Source organism: Acinonyx jubatus, chromosome C2 (assembly GCF_027475565.1).
Source record: "Acinonyx jubatus isolate Ajub_Pintada_27869175 chromosome C2, VMU_Ajub_asm_v1.0, whole genome shotgun sequence".
In the NCBI taxonomy this organism is placed as follows: Eukaryota; Metazoa; Chordata; class Mammalia; order Carnivora; family Felidae; genus Acinonyx; species Acinonyx jubatus.
Window position 1 is genome coordinate 132,542,945 of NC_069384.1, and position 23,234 is coordinate 132,566,178.

Sequence of the window (23,234 nt, forward strand, 5' to 3'; positions counted from 1 at the left end):
TAATTGTTAAGCAGCAGTACCTTACCATATGTACACAATAGCTATTTAGAGCTGAAAAGGTGGTTCTAAAGCACCCCTCTGCAACCCTTTCCTGACATAAATATAAAATGTATATACAGCACAGCAGTAAATACTACACATTGAAAATAAATTACTTAGAGTCTTCAGCTTTCAATGCTTTCTGAAAACAATTAGAAATTGGTCTAAATAAACAAAATATACCTATATCTGACATGGTAAAAACCACACACAAGTATAAAAAGGCAAAAAGTATTCAAGAACAAAAGGCATCCAAGTAGAAAATTCTCAGATTACACAAAATTAATAATAATAAAAAAAAATCCTGACCTACTGAATCAAAATAACGAGTTAAGACAGTATTCTAATCCTTGTTTTCTTGCTACCACTTCTCTTCATAGAACATAGATTTTGGTAATCATGTTCTAGGAAGCATTTAAGAAGATGACAGTTAAAGGTAAATGCTTTTCTACATTTTTCATTCATTTTTGAATGTGGGGAGAATAAGATTTTAGAACATATGACCCTGATAGGCACCTGCTTAAGAAAAGAAATTTTGTACAAATGTAAGAAATAGACATTTTTCATTCCTATTTTATATTTAGAAAATAGAGAAAATGAAAGATTGGTAAAGAAAGGTATATATTACTGTTTTTTAAAATAGGTCATTCTATTTTTTTTTTTTATAAACGTAACAAATAACAGGTGAGAAATATTAACTTAATTTGGTTACGAAAAGAGAACACTGTCAAGGGGTTGGTGGAAACTGGTTTTGTTTATATATTAAATATTTCTTTGTCAAGCATTAAATAGTGTAACCTCATGTAACAACTGTTAGGTTGCACCTAAAATGACCTGATTTTTACAATTACATAAAAATAGTAGTACACTGGACCGCTTAGCATTCAAAGCCAAAGACAAATACTGTAACATCTGCTTACATTAAGTCTTCCATATTTTTGAAATTTTTATCAGAATTTAAGTGAATTAAAATTTAAATTCCAATAAGATCTGGATTTAAGAATGAATAGGAACCTTCTGTTCTATTTTGACAACAGAAAATATATTTACTATATAATTCATTACTCTTATTCTAGGTTTCTGCTCAAGAAGTTTATTGCCTGCTTTTTTCTACCAAGATTTCCTTATGTATCTGTTCTTCCCAAAAGTTGCCAGTGTTTTACTTATCCTTAAATTTTTCATTCAGGTAAACTATGGAATATTTGATGTTCCTAGAATATTGATGATCCTTATCCGAATATGAGGATACTCTTTTCCTTTGTAAGTTTATTTACTTATTTTGAAAGAGAAAGAGAGAGTGGGGGAGGGGCACCGAGAGGGAGAGAGGAGATACTCTTAATTTCAAAAAATCTCACAGATCTGCCCTCCACACAGAGACATAAGTAAAAGTACTTTCAGTCTTCACTAACTGACAAAATACACGAAATACACAAAAGTATGTGGATTCAGAGATGTCTTGCCATTCCCCTAAAGTTTCACAAAGATTTGTAGCCACAGACTGGCAAACACCCACAGAAAGAAAACAAGGCCACTCCCTGAACAATCCTTTGAAATGAAAATTTATTTTCATGTTATTCTACATCACACACAGATTAGCAAACGAAGGCCAATCAGTGAATTATTACTAAGAGATGAAACTGTCCGATCAGATTTGATGGGTATAAAAACCGTGGCTGCCTCACACTGAAGTTGCCGGGTTCTTTTTAGATATGAAATCATTCAACTGGAAGATAACAGAAGTTCCTCCATAATGCAGGCTAGAAAAGTCTATTCAATTTCACTTAAAATCTGTATGCTGTAAATGTACATGCCATTGAATTTACTAGGATGACAACTATACAGATATGAAATTCATGACATATTGATTCAACATATTGAACTGGTTTTTAAAACTAATTTATATAAATGATTATAATAGTCTATATTATGTTTAGCCCTTGAGGCATATGGTAGTAAATTTGAATTTAATTTTAAGTAAATTTACATAAATATAAAAAGTTCAGTAATTTTTATCCATCCTGCATATTGAAACAGAACAAATAAAAAAACAAGAGGATTATACTTTACAAATGCACTTCAAGCTGAAGTTCAAAACAAACCAAAAATAGAAGTTTATTTCTTAAAAAGAAACCAAAGAATGGCTGGTTTTTATTTAAGAAAATAAAGAAAAGAAAGTCACAGATGAAGTACTAGTGAACATTATATGCAGTAAATATTTACACATTTATACATATAATTCATAACTACATTATTTTGCAGTATGATTTACATTTACTATATATTCTAAAAAAGTTAATGTGACTCAAAAGTTAATGTGACCCTCACACTGATGTACAGTATACATATATTCAGAAGGAAGTACCAATAAAGACAGGAACACAGTAACTCCACTTCATGGAACTTACGTACTTTACGAAATGAAAATACTTTTAAAGGCAGTAAACTTTACCTTGGTAGTTACTAGAAAGTCAGAGATCTCATCCTTCATATAAGCATGGTTCTACCCTCCCATCAGTAAAGGTCAAATTCTGATTAACTTAGAGACTAAGCCAGAAAACACAGAGCCTCTGAACAGACACTGTTGAAAATAAGCGGTCTTGATAATAAAAATTTGCACCCTGAATTCACCTCATCCTAGTTCCATCAAATAACTAACTGGCTCATACATCCAGAAATTCTAAATATATTAAGCAAAAACCAAGCTATGATCCCTAAATTTGGAATTTATATAGTTACTATCAGAGGTATTTTCAAATAAATGCCTATCATTTGCAAGTGGCTTTACAGTATTTTTTCTAATTCCTGAAACTATCTATAAACTATACGTTATGAGGAAACTAGCTCAGAGAGTAGTTACCTTGTCTAAGGGCACACAAGTACAACTCTAATCTCTAATGCCAAACATTGTTGTGTTTATGACACTATTTTCTCAAACATTTTATTCTGAAAATTTTCAAACATTCAGAAAAGTTACAATAATGTTACACTGAACATTCCTTTACCCACCATCTAGATCCTATAACTGACATTTTACTAGACTTGTTTTATCACTGACCTATCCATCTATCCATCAGACTATCGTTTTTTATGCATTTCAAATTTGTAGCCACTATATTATTTTTTCAACATTTTATCACAAATATTTTTGAATATACAGAAAAGGTGAAGGGATTTTACAGTGAACATCCACCTAGAATCTTCAATTACATTTTAGTATACTTGTTTTATAAAGTTTCATCCACCCTTCTAACAATCATTCTTATTATTTTAATTGTCTGAATTATTGGTTGCAATTCCTGATTCTCTTCTACAAAGGAAGAGCTACTGAAAAGTTGTTTTCATGTATTTAAAACTGCTATCTTACCTTTATTACTTTCAGTTCAAGAAATGTTTGGCTATACATGCTTTGAATGTTTTTTCACATTTCTGATTTTTCTATCAAGTATAAAGACACAAACTCTTCAGAAGAAGACAGAACTCACATGTTTCTCTTTTGAGGAAAAAAATACTGAAATACTTTCTTAGACTGTAAGATAAATTGAAAAAAAAAAAACCTCAGAAAAAATTCTCAGAAAAAAAAAATTGCACTTCCTGACAAATGAACAGACTTCATCAAGAAACTCAACATACAAGTGGCTTCGAAACTTTACTTTAAAGAAAAGTTACACTACTAAAATTAAATGGTTATATCGTTATACATTTTCACGTGTTTGTGGTTGTGATTCTTTGATATATACATAATTGTCATTTTCCGCAAGCAAAATGTTATTCCCAATTCACATGATGACATTTCAGAGTATGAGAATTTCCTGGCTGTTAATCTTAAACTAATAAACTACTTTGTCGCCACAATCCCCTCTTACCCCTTCCCTCAGTACAAGTGTTTTCAAACTCATTGAAACCATCTACTTCTTTGACTTCACTTAATTTCAATCCCTTGTTCCCCTTCTAGTTTCACTTCCTTCCCCAACAATCCTAGACTATATGAGCTACTATCTCAACTAATGTCTTATCAATACATTGTCCTCTTTTGTTCTGCATCTGTCAGCTGTTATCTTTCCTGAAATCATTCTAATATTTGCTCAATCTCAGTCACCTTCTCTGAGTCTACAAACAATTTGCCGAAAGAAGAGGAAATAAAGAACTAGTAGGCATTACTTCTATTTCACAACAACTGAACCCCACAGCCCACTGTGGCGGTCAATGAGGTGCAGCACTCAGAGAGGAACTGCTGGGAGGAGCGCAGTTCACGGACACTTCCCGGCTGTCATAGCTTCAGGAGCCACAGCAGTGTGCAAGTCAAGGCCATACGCACCCCAGCCAGAGAGCATTGCTAGAGGAAGACCATTCCTGACCAACACAAGGCATCTCTAAGGGGCAAAACTTCCCCTGCCCACCCCCAACTAGATATTAATTTTTTAAATTGCCATTCTCTGTGCTATAAACTGCAAGCTCCCGAGGGAAAGAATCCTATTTTAACTTGGTTGATCCAACACCTAGAATACTTTTTGCCACCATTGGTAACTAAGCAAAATGTTTTGTGGAAAACAGAAAAAAAAAAGATCCTTAGTATTTGTAAGCTATTTTACAAAATAATGTAACTCATACTTGCTGGTTCTCACCTTCATCTCTGTGATGGCTAATATGATATGTCAACTTGATGGACCTAATGGATGCTAAGATAGCTGGTAAACTGTTATGAGAGACACAGAGATTAACATCTGAATCAGACAGAGTAAAGAAAATGCCCTCACTAATGTGGGTGGGCATAATCCAATACAGTGAGGGCCTGAATAGAACAAAACATGGAGGAAAGGCAAATTCACTGTCTCAGCATCAGCTGAGATACTTAGACTCAGACCAGGATTTGACGATCTCCCCACCCCCGACCTTTATCACCCCAATTCTCAGGCCTTCAGACTCAGAACGAATTGCACCACAGGCTTTCCTGGTTCTCCGGCTTGCAGAGGGCATATCTTGGGACTTCCTGATGAGGGAGCCAAAGGCAAGCTTAGGGCAAAGCACAAGCTAACCCTCCCCACCCCCCAGCCTCCCCCCCCCCCCCCCCCCCCCCGTGGGATATGTGTGACATTCTTCAGGCACTCCTGGAAGCCCAAGAACAAAGGAAAGGGAAAAACAAATGGTTAACTGATAGAGATCACAGTCATACAGGACAAGAGTCTCCAATCAGTTTTCAAATGTCTTGGTAAATTAAAAGAAAAAAGCAATCTTATCAATAGCCTAATCTCCAGAAACCTACAGACTCAGTTTCCTGGAGCCCTAACATCACCCTCCCCTCCATAGTGATGTAGGGAACAAAGGCAAGAAGAAAATGTAGATAAAATTAAATTTCTTTATAGCCTGCAACCCATTGACAAATACTTGAGGCAAATACAGAGTAAAATATTCCTCCAGAAACTCTCTACTGTCTTAATGTTTATGACTTACTAGAGGGAAAAACAACCTTAGCCTGACAATAGCAAGACCTCCAGTATCAAGAGGCCTCTAAATTTAGCATATGAAAGTACTTTTGAAAATCTTTTTCTTTTACCCCACCCCCATCTCCATAGTTTATAACCAGTCACTCTTCACAACCCCAGAGCAGCCCTTTCTGCCCACAGGTCCTGTCCCAGTGCTTTAATAAAATCACCTTTTTTGCACCAAATTCTCAAGAATTTTTTCTTGGCCATCAGCTCTGGATGCCCCACTATCACCACTCCCAAACCCCATTACCTCTTAGCTTCCACAACCACACGAGCCAATACCTGTTTTATATGTACATCTCCTATTGGATCTGTTTCTCTAGAGAACTCTAATGCGATCCACAGTGCAGGATGCCAAGCCCCTATAAATTGTTCCCCAGAACATTTCAAGGAGTCATCGTCAAGTATCTCATATGTATTCATGAGCAAGACCAATCAGCTGACAGTCACCTACCATACACATTGATCATCTCACCCCTCTTTGTGCCTCTCTCTGTGTGGTATTTGAGGTCAGCTGACTCCATTCCCTCCAAATTAAGCTTGGGTGGGCCTCATCTGTTATTTCCACCCAGGTATTGCCTTTGCTCTGTACTGTTGATTACTGGCGGCCACTGTCACTGACAGAGACCACTACGGCTTCTTCAGCGGACGCCCACTCGCCCTGAGTCCTGCTGACCTCTGCTCTAACTACTGCTCTGCCGAGCAGCACTGCTGCCCCACGCCTTTCTAACACTGCCAGCGAAACGCAGTCTGTAAAATGCCAATTACCCTGTGGATCGTGGCAAAGAGGAGAAAGAATGCCTTTCTACTGGTCTCTGAGCTTAGAAGATACAAGCGAGAGGATACTTGCTCGTCCCCAAGTACCTTACGGTATTTCTCTTTATTCTCCTGTTGTTAGTATTTGTTTTCTCACAGCCCACCCACCTTTCTATCTCCACAGGTCTCCGACACAAGGCCTAAGACATCTGGACCAGAAAACAAAACAGATCCCTGGATGAACTCCAAAATGCTGCCTCTCTAACAACTAATACTGTAACACCAGGTCTGGCTCTTTATTCTTTCATTTTCCTTAAAAAAAAAAAAAAAATCACTTTTGTTCCTACACATTAAAGACTATCGGCAGGCCAATCCTGCTGGTCACCACATCCCAGATATGGCTGAACTCCTCAAGTGGTACTCGAGGGCCTCATTGATAATACTCTACCCAGAAAGAGTCTTAAACACAAAAACCAACCAACCAACAACAACAACAAAAAGTCGAATTATTTAAACATGGAATATCCTTTCTTGCTCTATGTTTTTCATACTCAATACACTCCATTAAAGATTTCACATTAGGGACGCCTGGGTGGCTGGCTGTCGGTTAAGCATAGGACTCCGGGTTTAGGCTCAGGTCAGTTCGTGGGTCTGAGCCACGTGTGGGGCTCTGCGCGGACAGTGCAGAGCCTGCTTGAGATTCTCTGTCCCTCGCTCTCTGCCCCTCCCCCTCTTGTGCTGTCTGTGTCTCTCTCAAAATCAACAAATGAAATTAAAAAATTTTTCACATTAAAATCTCTGAATTATATTTGCCACCCAAAGCAAATTTCCCAATCAGAAATAAAAGCCTCCCTTTTGGGAAATAGCTCACAAATTAACCTTTCTTTTATGTTTATTTATGTTTATTCTTTTATGTTTATTCATTTATTTTGACAGAGAGGTAGGGGGATAGGGAGAGGAGGAGAGAGAGAATCCCACGCAGGCTCTGCACAACCAGCACAGAGCCTGATATAGGACTCAAAGTCACAAACTGTGAGACCATGACCTGAGCCAAGATCAAGAGTCAGATACTTAACCGACTGAGCCATCCGGGCACCACAAGTTAATATTTTTATCTGGACTTTACTGTGATTATGCCAACAGTGGCACACCACCTACCCAAAGCGCTTCAGCAGTAGGAGGCATTCTGCCTCTGTCAACATTCCAAAAGGTACTTCCAGAAAAACACCAAGGTAGAAAAGGGGTAGCTATAGAGTGGAACAACAAGCGATAATCCCCCTGGCCAGGAATTACCAGTACATTTATCCCTACAATGGGAGGATTCCTTCTTTAAGCCATGAGAACACAAGGAAAGAACAATAGCTTTTCTTGCAAATTCCATTCAAATCAGAATCTACTTTTGAGGGTAAGATACACCAACAAGTATAAGTATAAATGAGACAAAGAACAGACTATAGGAAAAAGAATAATTCAAATTCTCTGAAAAAGCAAATTTTAGACAAAATGTACAATAAATATCAACATTACTAGTAGTTCAATTCCATTCAAAAAATGATACACATTTAGAAATTAAATTTCTGGCTTTATAAACATGATGAATAAGCAAATGCTTTAGGTTAATATATTTTTCCCATCAAGCACTCTATATAAGAAATTTTTCCTCAAAGCTCCATTACTAACAAATTCCAAAGTGTTCACTCACTAAAAATAGAACTCTTTACTCTTCGTCATTTATTTGGGTACTTTTAGCCATCTTATAAATTGCATATTTCTTAGATTTTAACAACCTATCCTCCTACAATTTTTATATTTTGGTGAAGAAAAAAATACGTGCTTAAAATTGTATGACTTTAAAATTGTTCTAAACAACAAATGCATCTCAATCTTAAAAAAAAAAAACAAAAAACACCAGGGGAATGAGGAGAAGGAAGCTTTAAAGGCATGAAGGAAATAAGAAGAAAATACACATGGACAAGAACTGAGGCACTCTGGTATAAATTTCAGGTAATTTTAAGGATTAGGTAATTTTAATCTAGAAAAGTCTCAATTCAAAAGTAAATATCTTTTTTAAAATAGCACACTCTACCTTAGAGAATCTAGGTGGTGGCATTTTTTAAACAAGCAAGGACAACAGAAAAAAAAAAGTCTCTCCTTATGTCACGTTTATTCAATTTGTGGACTCGACTGCAGGTGGTCCTTGAGACGGTATCACAAAAGATGTCTAAAACAAAATGGGTAGGTGTGACCATTTATTTAAAATTCAGGCAGTTTTTCAAAACTCTATTTCTATGCAGAGTGTCCAATTATCTACAAGATATATACAGTCTGTAGCACAAGCTATTATGATTGATTGATTTTTTTTTAACGAAAATACTTGCACATATATACACAAAATGGATCTTATCTCCCCTCAAAGTATCCATTTTGGGCAGCTATACATCAATTCCACTGAAGAAAATTCAAAAAGAGACATTCCTAAAATACTTTGATTAATGGATTATGTATACATCTTCCCCAAAGGGACTACTTCAAAGGAAATAACACACATTTGAATAAATAGGCTCTGAAATATTTGTTTAAAAATTTGCCTAATTTATCGTTACATGTAATCTAGAAAACAAACTGTAAAAGACGTAAGGTTCTCTGAACAAATACATTTTCACTTGAAATGCAAACATTCAAATAAATCTTTCCTTACCACTCAATAGTAAGAAAATGGAAAGCGATAAGTGATAAAGAAGTTAGGTATTAAAAAGCCAAGTAAGGATGAAAGACCGTTATAGTCACTACCTTTTGAGAATTAAGTGACTACTGAGGAAAAAGAAAAATACCTTCAAATCTATAGCAAGCATTGTATAACAAATAGCAGCCAATCCACTTTGAAGACTGCAGGTATAAATTTCTCCTACCTTACAAAGCTTTACTTCATCTTTTAGTTATATAGTATGCGCAGAAGTGGTTCCAACTAATAACTAATAATTCATTAAAAATGCAACCCATCTTGAAACACTACTACTAGAAAAGCAAATTACTGTCATTTATATTTTAGCACTTGCAGGACAGTAATTTTTACTCTAATCCATGCAGTGTTTTGAAAGAGGTATAATTGAAAACTAAATTGAAACTTGTAATTATTATATCTATGCATCCATAGAAACATCTACACATTTTAAAATATATGTATTTTCTTTAATTCATCTTAACCTTAAAAACTCGTCCCAAAGTAGTTTTTATTAAAAAAATGTTTTAATACAAGGCATTTAATTTTACCTTCTTCTGTTTGTTCTGAAAATGGTACAAAACAAATACTTTGACCACAAACCTGCGTATTCAATGCCTTCAATCAAACCGCTGCAATTAATATGAAATTCTAAATACAGAATATAATGCCACATAAATAGTATAACAGCCAAGTCCTGTCTGAGAAGCCATATGTTTTTTCCCATTGTTCAAAAAAAGGAGATGACTTCCCGTCACTTATGTTTCTGATTAGCAAGGTGATTTATGCCACAATCACTAAAAATGCCAGCAAGTGAATGAGAAAATGCATAGTGACTGCACCAGATGTGCACAATAAACAGGAATCCCATTGTAATCTCTGGTACTTAGTTTATATGAAGGTAATGTAGGAAACACTCTTGGATATGGCAAAGTCACTCTTTTTTTACATTTGACTATAAATGATATGAAATAAATTGTGTGTTTTATACTTTATGGCATGCATACATTGATAAATTAGGTACCGTTTTGTATCCCGACTTATCTACAAGACAAACCTGGCTAAGATCATGGGGATTAATTGCTTCAGAAGTGTGAAATGCAGCTTTTCCATTCTTTTCTGCACACTCAGTGAAGAAACAATGATTAATCACTGTTTAACTATTCTCTGGAGGATCTACAAGATTGCCAAAGCAGGACTTATCCTCATAAATCCAAAAAATACAGGTTTAGATTTGTTGCCAACAACTGAAAGAACATGAACTTAAACCCATTTGTTATCAGATTAAAATAATGTCAAGGTTTTAGAACCCCACTGGTACACAATTTCCTTTTAATCGGTGACTACGATAGGAAATTAGATTAACACACAAGCTATAACAGGAGCACATGTATTTTATAAAAATAATAAAAGTATTTTTTAAAAATTATAAAATATCCTCAGCCTACTAATGCCAAACAACATACTATTGAACCGGAGCTGATAATCTCCCTTAGCTACATAAATATTTCCATTGTTCTGTGCTATTTATAAAAATTAAAATACATGCTATCAGATGAAAAGCACTTTTAAATGGTTATTTCATGTGGAAAATGGCTACCTACTTCAAGAAATTTTATTCCAGACAGCTACAGCTGAATGACTATTATGTGGATAAAATGATTTAGTTTGAATAGAACATAAATATATTTATAAGTCTTTATAAGACTGAAAATGTAAAACTCCAAACTTTAAGCCTACACTATAAATGATCCAAAAATAAGTAACATTTTGAACAGAAGTACATAAGAAGAGAGGTTTCAAATATATTCCAAGTAATTTAGGCTTTCAAAATATCCAGCCAATCTCTCACTACATACATTGAAAAAATTAAGTAACTCTTAAGTTGAGGCAAAATTAGTTCATGTCATTTTTATATCCTGAACACATAGTTTTAATAACTAAAACCTTATCCTGTCTCAACAATGAAATGTTGGTTTAATAACGGTCAAATAATTACAAATTAAAGACTTCTTTAAAATCCTCTCTCATAAATGAGTGAGCTGTTCACAGACTACTCCTACCTAAATGGGAATAACCTCAAGTAAAGACTTCAAATTTCTATGTAAAATAGAAATGAGGCCACCTCGCAATTATAAAGGATCCACTGTCTATTTGTCTGATTATATGGTCATATTACTTCTCCCTTCCGAGACGCTCCTTTCAGGTCTACTAGGTACCACAAAAACTAGAACTGCAAAGAGGAGGAGGTGAAACTGTTGGTCGATTTCACTGTTCATTAAGTCTTTTTTAAAAGTGAGTAACATAAAGAGAATGTGAAACAGATTCTGTCTTTTCCACATTTCTATCTAGAGTTGGCTGTTTATCCATTATCAAAAGGTGAGAGTTAATGTACAGCACATGTATATAAAAAACAATATTCACAATAAACTTAAGCAAAACATAAAGGAAAACATCTTAAAATGACATATGTATTTAAAAGTTAGCTGAGTACCTGCCATAGGGTAAACAGTTAATAAATATCTGTTGATCAAATGAAGAGATGAATTCAGATTGATTCTACTCTCAAAGCTGATGACATTTTAGAGTCTATAAACAGAGAATTACGCTTTGACCCTCTCCCTACGTTCCCAAACATCTCCACTTTAAGTTTTTCAATTCAGTGAATAGGATTTAAAAACCATCCTTATGTGTTACTCAAAATATGCCACTATCATAAAACCGCACAGAGACAATGGCTCGTCTTGTTTAACTCAGAACTATTAGAGGTTTGAGGATGGACATCACTATTACCTTGCAAAGGAACACAAGCATGTCAGAATGAGACAGCTGGGGTTTTTGCATTAAGGTTTTTGCATAAAATTTTGCACTTAAAAAGGGAAAGTCACCTAAACCAGAAACCAAGTCCCAGATGACAAAATGGCAACCCACTGGACAAATGTATACTTGAAGCCCAGGAAAGGAGACACATTAAATGATGTTAAATAATAAAGTTTTTTGTTTGTTTGTTTGTTTTTAACAGGGAAGCAACTAAGAATATGATGAAGGAGTGCTCTTTAACACCTAAACCTATAAAAAGAATTCCCTGAAGACCCTTCTCAGAGTCAGCCAATGAAGTACTGGTCAGACTCACCACAAAATAGTATATTTCACATATTGGACAAGGATGTAATGTGGGTACATATCAAAAGAAAATGTGAGAACTTTTATTCTTGCCTAAAAAGTAATGCAATAAGCTAGAACCTGCATTTAGAGGGAATCAAAATAAAGTCACAAGAGGCACATGTCATCTTATTTCTATTGCATCCATAACAGTGGATGCTCCCTAAGACAGAGTACTAAGTAAAGTGACAGTAGACCAAATATCCTCTCAGTAGATGTGTCCTAAGTGCACAAGTGAATTGATGAATCTTCAGGAGGTATTACTCAAAATGTCTTCCAGCTCAGTGACCAAGGAACTCTTTACTGGAGCATTCTCAATACTGATTGATGCATGCTGCTTCTCTTCTACTTTAAAAAAAAAAAAACTGTCTGGACCTCAGCTTTGCTGTTAAGCTGCCACATGTTTCTCCTTCCACTCTCCCTTGAACCCACTCTAATCAGATTTTGTCCTTTACTGAAACTACTCTTCTGAAATCACCAATGACTTCCCATTGCTAAATCCAACAGTCAATTCACAGTTCATCCATAACTTCATCTTTCAGCAACATTTGTCATAGATGATCACTTCCCTTTCTTCAAATATTTATACCATCTAGCTTCATTAGCTTACAGATATTCTGAAGGCCAAAGAAGTTTTCCTCCTACCTCACTGGGTTTTCCGTCCCTGGACTTCTCTACTAATTCTACTTTTCCTTACCTGTTTACCTAAAGTGTTCCAAAGCTAGAACCTTCAGTTTCCTCTAGCTATATTTACTGGACTGTGTCAATATAACCCTTTAAAAATACCATCTATAACTGACAACTTCGATGGTCTCTCCTTTATCCCAGACCTCTCACCTGAACTCTGGTCCAGTCTATCTGTCCTCTTGACCTTTCCACTTGAATATATAATAAACATCTCTAACTCAACATGTTTAAAACCAAATTCCTGGCCTTCCCCCAAACCCCTTAATACACAGCCTGTATAATCTTCCCCTTCTTCATCAAATGAAACTCCATCTCTCCTATTATTTAGACCAAAACATTACTGGAGTCATTCTTGACTCTTCTTTCTCTCAGAGTTCAAATCTAATCCATCAGGAAATCCTGTTGTTCAAACCACAATCATCTCTCAGCTCTAACCTTCTGCATGGTCCTTCTGCTTCTACCTTGCTCCCTTAAAATTATTGATTTTTAAAAATTTTTTAAACGTTTATTTATTTTTGAAAGACAGAGAGAGAGAGAGAGAGAGCACACAAGTAGGGGAAGGAGAGAGAGAAAGAATCCCAAGCAGATGTGGGGCTAGAACTCACAAACCATGAGATCATGACTTGAGCTGGAATCAAGAGTCAGAGGCTTAACCAACTAATTCACCCAGGCACCCCAACTGTTAATTGATTTTAAATTAACTGTAATTCTTTTAAACAATAAACCAGATGATAATTCCCAGATTCCTCTACAGTTTAATCGCTACTCCTCTCACCTCACTTTGCTACAGCCTCACTGACCACTCTGTTGTTCTGTGAACACATAAGCAATATTCTCACATCAGAGCCTTTGCAGCTCTCACCTTCATAGCACAACCATCTAACCTACTATATATTTAATGCATTTATCTTGCTTCTTGTGGACTTCTCTACCTTAAAACTCAAGCTTAATGAAGTTAAGAATTATCTCTATTTTGTTTTCACTGTGGTATCACCTAGAACACTTTTCAGTGACAGCGGCTTCAAAGTTCTCAGGAGGAACAATGGATGGCAGAAAAAGATTAAGTCTTTGATGTTTTGAGAAAAATCATTTTAAACCTAGAAATACCCAGCAAAATGATCAACTGTGAGAATAAAAGAAAAATATTTTATAAAAACAATAAAAAATTATCTAATATGCACAAGTCAGAAAATACACCTTTCACCATTTAACCTTCTGAAAATTTACTTAAAGGAAACCTAGGAATAAAGATGACAATGAGATCCAGGCAATATTGGAGCAAATCCAGAAATATAACGAAAAGAAATCTGAGAATGACACTTGAGCAAAAGGCCCAGGAAGCTCTGGTTTACTGGTTCATAAAAGTCCAGGATATGTGAGATATTTCTTCAAAGGCAGTAGATAACCTTACAAAAATAATATTTTATCACCAAATATCATTTTATCCAAATTGAATACCTTTTATTTCTTTTTCTTGCCAGATCTCACCAGGATTTCCAGTACTATGTCAAATAAAAATGGTGAGACTGGCTCTTTGTATATAGGGAACATTACCTCATCCATCATAATTACTCACTGCAAAAATAACTCTGATGAAAAATCCAAGTGAAGAACAGTTAGGTCCTTGCAAAGGGGGGAAAAGGCAAGTTTGGCCATTCTTGTCTTATTTCTGATCTTAGAAGAAAAGCTTTCAGCTTTCACCATTCAGTATGATGTAAGCTGTGGACCTGTCATATACTGCCTTTATCATGTTGAGGTACATTCCCTCTACACTCACTCTGTTGGCAGTTTTTATCATAAATGAATGTTGAATTTGGTCAAATGCTTTTTCTGCATCTACTGAGATTATCATTTGATTTTTGTCCTTCATTTTATTAATGTGGTATATCACATTGACTGATTTGTGGATGTTGAACCATCCTTGCTTCCCTGGAATAAATCCCACTTGATCATGGTATACGACCGTTTTAAGGAACTGTTGAATTTACTTCTGTTCAGTTTGTACAAGAGTTTTGCATCTACATTTATCAGGAATGTTGGCCTGTAATTTTCTTCCATTGTAGCATCCTTATCCAGTTTTGGTGTCAGGGTAATATTGGCCTCATAAAATGGCTTTGGAAATACAGCTGACTCTTAAAACAATGTGGAGGTTGGGCACATTGGCACCCCATGCAGTTGAAAATCCATGGATAACTTTTGACTCCCCAAAAACTTTACTACTAGCCTACTACTGACTGGAAGCTTTACCAATAACATGAACAGTCAATTAACACATGTTTTGTATTTATAAGTACTATATACTATATTCTTACAACAAAGAGAGAGGAAAGAAATTCTTATTAAGAACATCATTAAGATAAAACACATGTACAATATTATATTTATCAAAAAAATCCACATAAAAGTGAATCCACATCAGTTCAAATCTATGTTGTTTAAGGGTCAACTGTATTCCCTCCTCTTCTATTTTTTGGAAGAGTTTGAAAAGGAATGGCATTAATTCTACTTTAAATGTTTGGTAGAATTCACCTGTGAAGGCATCAGGTCCTGTACTCTTCTTTCTTGGGAGGTTTTTGATTACTCAATCTCCTTACTAGTGATTGGTCTGTTCGAATGTTCTATTTGACATGATTTAGCCTTCGTAAGTTGTAAGTTTTCAGGAATTCCTCTGTTCTTCCAGGTGCCTAATTCTTTGGTGTATAATTGTTCACAGTAGTCTCTTATGATCTTTATATTTCTTTTCTTTTCTTTTTTTAATGTTTATTTGTTTTTGAGAAAGAGAGAAACAGAGCACGAGCAGGAGAGGCACAAAGACAGAGGCAGACACAGAACTCAAAACGGGATCCAGGCTCCACTGTCAGCACAGAGCCCAATGTGGGGCTCAAACTCACAAACTGTGAGATCATGACCTGATCCAAAGTCGGACACTCAAATGACTGAGCCACCCAGGCACCCCTGATCTTTGTATTTCTATGGTGTCAGTTATAATATCTCCTCTTTCATTTCTAATTTTATCTTTTGAGTCCTCTTTTTTTTTTTTTTTTTTTTGACATGTAGCTAGTTTTGTCTGTATTTTGGAAAAAATAGCTCTTACTTTCACTGATATTTTCTCTTGCCATTTTTGTCTCATTTTCATTTATTTTTGCTCTTTGTTATTCTCTTCCCTTACGGCCTAGTTTGTTCTTTTTCTAGTTCCTTTAGGTATATAGTTATTTGAGCTCTTTCTTTTTTCTTACTGTTAACATTTTTCACTATGAACTTCTCCCTTAGAATTTCTTTTTCTGCATTTGATTAGGGATAATTTTTATCATCTTTTTACTTTTCTATATATTCCATCCTTTCTACCACAGCTTTTACTTTTATAATCAGAAAAAAATGCTTGCAATTTTTTAAAGGACAACAATGATAAATGTGATGGGAAGGGGTACTGAAAGAGATCACTTTGCAAAAGGATCTGGGTTATTCGAAGCTGATATAGAGGACTTAAAAAGTTAAAAATGTGTTAAACCCAGAATGATTTGAGGGCATCAGCATGCACATACAATTTACATAGAACAAGCAAGAAGAGAATAAAGAAATATATACTTAACTATAAGGGATGGTTCTATCTAAGGTTTATCCCTTCTTCAAATTTTGAGATAGGACCATTTGTACCTGTGTTCTCACTATAGAAGAACCAACTAAGTGCTCTGGTGTTTCCCAGCAGTTACCCAGCTTTTTGACCACAACATGTGATAGCTTGTAGTGAATACAGAGAGAGATGAGAAGCATGGAGAAGACAGATAAAGGGCAGCTTGACTGAGATAGAAAACAAATGGATTCCATTTACTTCCCAATGAGTCAGTCATGAGCAAGTGATGTAAAGTATCACAGGTGATGATTTACACACAGGTGATATAAAGTATGGTTTCTGAAATTGCAAAGGCAATCCGTTACTAGACAGGGAAATAAATTTAGTTATGGGAAGCAGCATGTAATAAGAGAAATATACAAAGATTAGAATAGAATAGAGCACTGCACACATTTCAGGTAGCTAGGGTAAAAACTATTTCAGCTTTTGTTTCACTTTCATTGGTACATTTATGCCTGTGGAAATTGGCTCATAAACGTAAATTTTATTCCTTACAATGGTTGTGTTAAAATAAATGTGAATTCCTCCTATCTGAGACACCTTCAACTCTAAGTTCAATAATTCTAGTTTTGCTACTCCTTTAACAAATTTAATGAAGGTGGCGGGGAGGGGGGCAGAAAGAGATATGGATACCAAAAAGCCTTCTATATGGAATGTGCTAAAAGTACACTGGCAGGAAAACATTTTTTAAGGCCCCCGATGAAGGCTCAGTTAAAGGAGAAGGAAAACAATAAGGGAAAGGGTAAGGAAAAGATTGGAAACTGATGACTAGATAGATGTAAGAAGTGGAAAGAAAGTAATCAGGGAACTCTGAGTAACTGTTACAGAACAACATCATTCCCTGAAAAAGCCTACGATCTAAATCTGGCAGATTGTGTAAGCGCGCGCGCGCACACACACACACACAAATGAATCTACAGAACATATTACTATCATAAGGATATTTTATTGATAAGTGTTTATGTCCCCCCCAAAACTCACATGTTGAAATCTTAATTCCCAATGTAATGGGAATACACGATGAAATGGGAATATAGATTATAAGGGTGGAGATGTGGAATAAGCTTAGGAATTCCCTGAGCTTGCAGGGATGAGTTAACAAGGCATAAAGAAATAGAAAGTCATAGGATATACACACCCAAGTTTGGGTAAACAAGCTTAGGTAAATAACATTAGGTAAATGGGGCAAAGGCCCCCAGTATAGGACAAAGGTATAGGAACAGGGAATCTCAGGAAGAAAACATCCAAGATGAGGTAAACAAGATTAGGTATTCAGGGCAGAAAGGCCCCCTAACTTAGTATAGCAGAAAGCTGCTTTCACAGGAAGGAAGGACCAAATTAGGTAAACAGGTAAATAGGGCTACAGACCACAGTGGGGCAAAGTTGCCCAGAGCAGAGCTAATTAGCAAAAGAAAGATGCCTTGCTGACAGTGAGGTAGCATGCTCAGGCTTTCTTGTCCCCTAGGCCAGTTTAGGTAAACAGAGGTGGGGCCTCTCTTCTGCTGTAAACAACCTTCCACCCAGATTTTGTTTTGTATTTACCCAAACCTCTAACACCACGTATCTCCAAAACCTTCTTCCCCTCCCCCCACCCATGAGTTCATGTTCATGGTTTCCTTGTCTCTTTGTGCATATCCATCACACTTGTAAGCCTTCTGATCCTCATAAAAACAGAGCAAGGACTCTTACTGGGGACTTCTGTCTCCTCCCAGGACATTAGCCTCTCTCGCATTTTTAGTCCTGCATCCCACTTTCTTGCTGGACAAGAGAGGACTCCAGACCCAGAGTCTATGACAGGTGGAACCCTCATGAATGGGATTAGTGTCCTTATAAGAAGAGACCTTAGAGAGGTTTCTCACTCCTTCCACCATGTGAGGACACACAAAGAAGATGGTGGTCTGTGAATCGAGCACTGCATCTGCTGGCACCTTTATCTTGGACTTCTCAGTCTCTGTGAAGACTGTGAGAATTGTTACAAATAAATTTCTGCTGTTTGTAGGTCACCAAGTCTATGGAATTTTTGTTACAGCAGCCCAGAGACTAAGATACTGAGAGCATTCAATTTTTAAAGGTACATTTTGAATAAATATATGCTTACCTTTCAGGAGACCTGTATTGATCCAGAAATCTAACTGACACCTGAAAATGCATGCTCTAATCTGAAGATGACTTCAGATTCAGTACAACAGAGTTCTCCAAATACAAGTCTTGGTTGGCAAACAGGAAGCAAAGAAGAATGAAGAAATAGAGATCACTTGAGTATTCCCTCAACCAAGCTTCTGACAAAGAAGCAAATACCTAGAAAAATAAATAAATAAAATAGCCTCACACATTCCTATCCCAAAAGGAACCCTGAACCAAAGCAAACAATAAAAAGGCAAGCTGAAAAAATTTAGGTCATACTATTTTAAGCTTTTGGACGACAAGTGTTAGCCTACTCACTAATCACTCTTTCTATCATCTATTTTAACTTCTGGAAGAAAGGAAGCCATTTTATTTTACTTAAAATAAATGGTACTACAAAAACTTTAAATCTAAAACACCTCCATATGAAACAAATCACGTTACAACTTCATTTCATTGACATGAAAGTGTTCAAATAATAAACACACTATTCTAATACATAGTAAAATAATATCAAGTACTAAAATTACAAAGAATAAAAAAATGGAAAACTGCCATTTGAAAACAAACATGGGGAAAAATTCCATTGAAAAGGATTCCAAACATTAATAAAATGTCAAATTCAAATACTGATGTATCAGTGCAACAAGTAAATATTATTTGTGATGTAAAAAGTAATTTCCCTAGCTTTTTTGCATAGAGAAAAAGAAAAATGTCTTATCACCTGTAATTAATATTCTTCCGTAAGTCATATGACACAGATACAATCTACATGAAATCTGCAAGAATGACAACTGACTTTCTTAAATAGCTATCTAACGTAAGTAAAGAACCTCTTAATAATAATATCAAATTACTAAACATTACTATCACTTTCCTCTAGATTTCATTCTATAGAGTTTACTCCCTATAACCTGTTAGAACTTATTAGTAGCTCAACATATGTACAAAAGGACAAAAGTAATTAGGTACTATAATGTGAAACATAAATCAATACCACAGAACTGAAAAGCATTATGACAATAGATATAACTGAAACCTACTGAGATTCAAAAGAAATTATTTAAAACACATTTTAGCATCATATGCTATTAAAACCAAGTAACAAAGTATGATTTGTAAAGAACAGATGAACATGGCATTGACCTCTAAACAGATGTCCAGAAACTTTTATGCTCTTGTATTGAATACAATTCATGTTCTGTTTGTTTGATAAAGAGAATGATTTATTATGTTCTGATGTAGCATTTCCTTATTTTAACTTTCAATCTTATCTGAAAAATTACCAACAATTCATTTCTAAATTATACAATATATGTGTGAAAGATACCTAAATATAGTCTACACCTCCTTGGACAGTAATATAGTCACATGCTTTTTCTGTACGGTTGAGCTAAAAATTGCTACATGTCTCCATTTCTTATCTTTCCTTTGTAAAAATACAGACCATTTTTATTCTATGGGTGGCTCTTTAGAATGAAGGACATTCAAATATCTTTCAACTATTCCAATATATGTGTATTTCACAAATGTGTGTTTATAGAATAGTTAATTTATATTGTCACACTACTGTGTCAATACTATTCAGAAAATGATGGCTATTACTTCATAATGGCTATTCACAACCAAAGAAAAACTGCTAATATAATCAGTATCCTGAGTAGTTATAATTTGTTTTATTTCTAAATACATACTTTACACTCAGGTCAATTCTACATGTCATACATTGTTCCGAAAGTAATTTACTTTCTTGCTCTGACAGGATATATCCAATGAAATATTTTATTGGCATACCATCAGAGAAACCAAAAAGGAGAAAAAGACCTACAAGGCAGAGTTAGCTAACAGAGGCTTTATCTCTACAGTAATACTGTATGAAACTAGACTTCCTCAGCCATCTATATGCAGAGAAAATGTTTACCATTAGTCTCACTGAAAGGATATACCAGTTCTTTTTCTAGTTATCCTCTATGGAATTGCATAAATATTGAGAAAATCTAGAAATAGACATACACATGCACATATAAAAATTATTGTCAGTGTATAAGTTACTGCTGCCCTGGGACTGCAATAATTTATGTAACATCTGTTTTCATATTTTTCTAATTTTTTTCCTAATTAACATGCATATTTAACGCATAAATGCTCAGACCACCTCGTTTTTCTGCTGACTGTGCCTCTTTATTTTTGAAGTTGTGCACTCCTAGGGAGAATTCAGGAGAGATGGAAACCAAAATCTTATTCAAAGCACTAATTTTAAAATGTAAACAACAGTACTAAACCAACTTCCAAGAAAATACTAAAGTCTTAAGAGTTTTCAGAATAAAAGTTCAAGCTGCCAACAACAGTCATGCACTTAACTTGAGGTCCAAATACCAACGAGCAACACAGAAGCTTAATTCCAATATTATATTAATCTTCTTGATTCCTTTTTAATTTTTATAAAAGCTGAGAAACCTACTATAAAATCTATGATTATTTGACTTTGAAAATTCTGGTAGCATTTTAAAATTGTTATGCCGTAGGCAACAAACATACATGAACACGTTCTATATGGTAAGCATCAAGAAGTATGTAACCAGCTATATGTTTTTGAATTGTAAGCTTCCGAATCCTGTGCAGATGTGAGGAAAGGGGGAAGTTTTGACTCTGAAGCTACATTCAAGTACAATCAACTTCTGAAAGATCTTAATCTGTACTGGGAAATTTAAAATTCAAAATACTACTTATCTTTATTTTTAATAGAAAAAGTAAAATTAGAGGCTGATCAAACAAATGCTACAATAACTAAAGTATTCCCAAATAACAATGTTTAATATGCCAACACTGTGACTCCATCTGTACTTACCTCACTTTAGAATTAAACACTTTGTATTTTAATTGCCTAGTTATGTATTTCAGGCAGTCATTTATTACTTCTCATCTGTTGTCAGGGCTGTTCTAGGCCTTTGTAAACACGGAAATTCTCAACCCTCATAGAACTTACATTTTACTTGGGATATCAGACAGTATCCAATAACGATGCAAATAAGTAACCGTAAACAGAGATCAATGCCATTAAAAACAGGGGAAGGGGTAAGCCATGAGATTTAATAACAGGAGAGTTGATTTAGCCCAGAGGTCAGCAAAGACCTAAAGACTACTTAAGATGAGATCTGAAAAGTATGGGGCAGTCTAGGAACAGCAAGTACTAAGGTCTCAAAGCATTATGAGAAAAGCACATTCTGAGTCAAGAAAGAGAAGCAGAAGGGCCAGTCACAGCTAGAGAGGGAACATATGTGAGACAAAATGGGGCAGAAGAAGTCAATAAGGCAAAATTACCACAGGGTTTTAAATATAGTATCAATCAATTACACATTGAAAAACTACCAAATTTGGCTGAGTTACAGAGACGAGCAAGAAAGGTAAAGGGGAGGAGTTAGGTGTGAGGTGACAGATTAAAGTGGTGGTGGTAAAGATGCGGAGAGAAGGCAGGAAGATTTATGGGCTAACAGAAGAATTTGGTGAAAGATTCAATTTTGTGGAGAATGAAGCTGGATAACAATTCCATTCAGTGATATAAGGAAACCTGGAAGAAGATCTGCTGTTGGAAGAAAGAGACCAAATTACACTAGGGCATATTAAAGGATTATCTGTTGGAGAGGTCTTACAGGGGTTTCAATGTAAACATCAGAGCTATAATAGTCTGGAGATTTAAGAAAGGTCTGGGCTAGAATCAAATTTAGAACTTACTAGGATATGGGTAGCAACAACAACAAAAAGGCACCTACATTGCTTTCCCCCCCTGAAAAATTCCCTACGCACATGTTGTATCTTCCTTGTTTCTAGCTATCATACCACATTGGAACAGAAAAAAATATATACTTCATAATGTGACAAAATCATATAGCTTGTAAATGGTTAACTTCATAAGGCATATATGCCTTATCTTAAGTTACTAAATAATAGTCATCATTTACTGAAATGCCTACTTGGGTTAAAAACTATTAAAAATATGCTGAAGCATTCTAAAAATGTGCATCAGGTCATTAATCCTCACAATAACCTTAGAATTGAACAATTATTGAGCCTACTTTTTAGATGCAGACACCGAAGTTAGGGAAGTGTTAAGAGTTGCTAGTAAAGCCAATAAATGAGAGAGGCACACTTCCAACCCAAGCATATCTGAATCCACAGCCCCTTTTCTTTCCACTAAAAAGGAGGGTAGCAGGTATCGATCTTTAAAATAAATTTACCTCAGTTTCAAACCTGGCCCCAGAAGACCACTTAAGCTCTCTTAAATATCCTCATCTGCAATTCCTACCTTGCTAGGAAATACTGACACTTCAGGGAACATATAAAGTGTGTATCACCATTCACATGATCCATCACCACAGGAGCCACAGTTGAGAGAGGGCTTAGAGCAGAAACTAAGGCTGACACTGAAAGTTTGGGAAATTTCACAGCATAGGTCAGGGCAGGTCATCAGGTACAGTACCTCGGCTCATCCTTGTTCTTCCCCTCATGGAGGAAGAGTAGTTTCCATCAAAAGAGCAGATGCTAATATGATAAAAGCTGTAGGTGGAGAGTTCAGCAATGTTTCTAAAACATTACAATGCATAAAAATCACCTGAGAGGTTTTTTTTAAGTTTAT

The 23,234-nt window shown here is 35.4% G+C and overlaps 1 protein-coding gene across 9 annotated transcripts in view; it reads right to left on the reverse strand.

The window, feature by feature from the left end:
- Positions 1-23,234, reverse strand: part of TBC1D5 (TBC1 domain family member 5) — a 530,924-nt gene that overhangs the window by 374,920 nt on the left and 132,770 nt on the right. For 2 of the 9 annotated variants that reach the window (XM_027061908.2, XM_027061905.2), the window contains one exon: positions 18,576-18,775. The exons of the other annotated variants lie outside the window; for them this stretch is intronic. The gene's annotated coding sequence lies outside the window, so the exon portion shown is untranslated. The remainder of the gene's footprint in view (positions 1-18,575; positions 18,776-23,234) is intronic. 9 annotated transcript variants of the gene reach the window in all.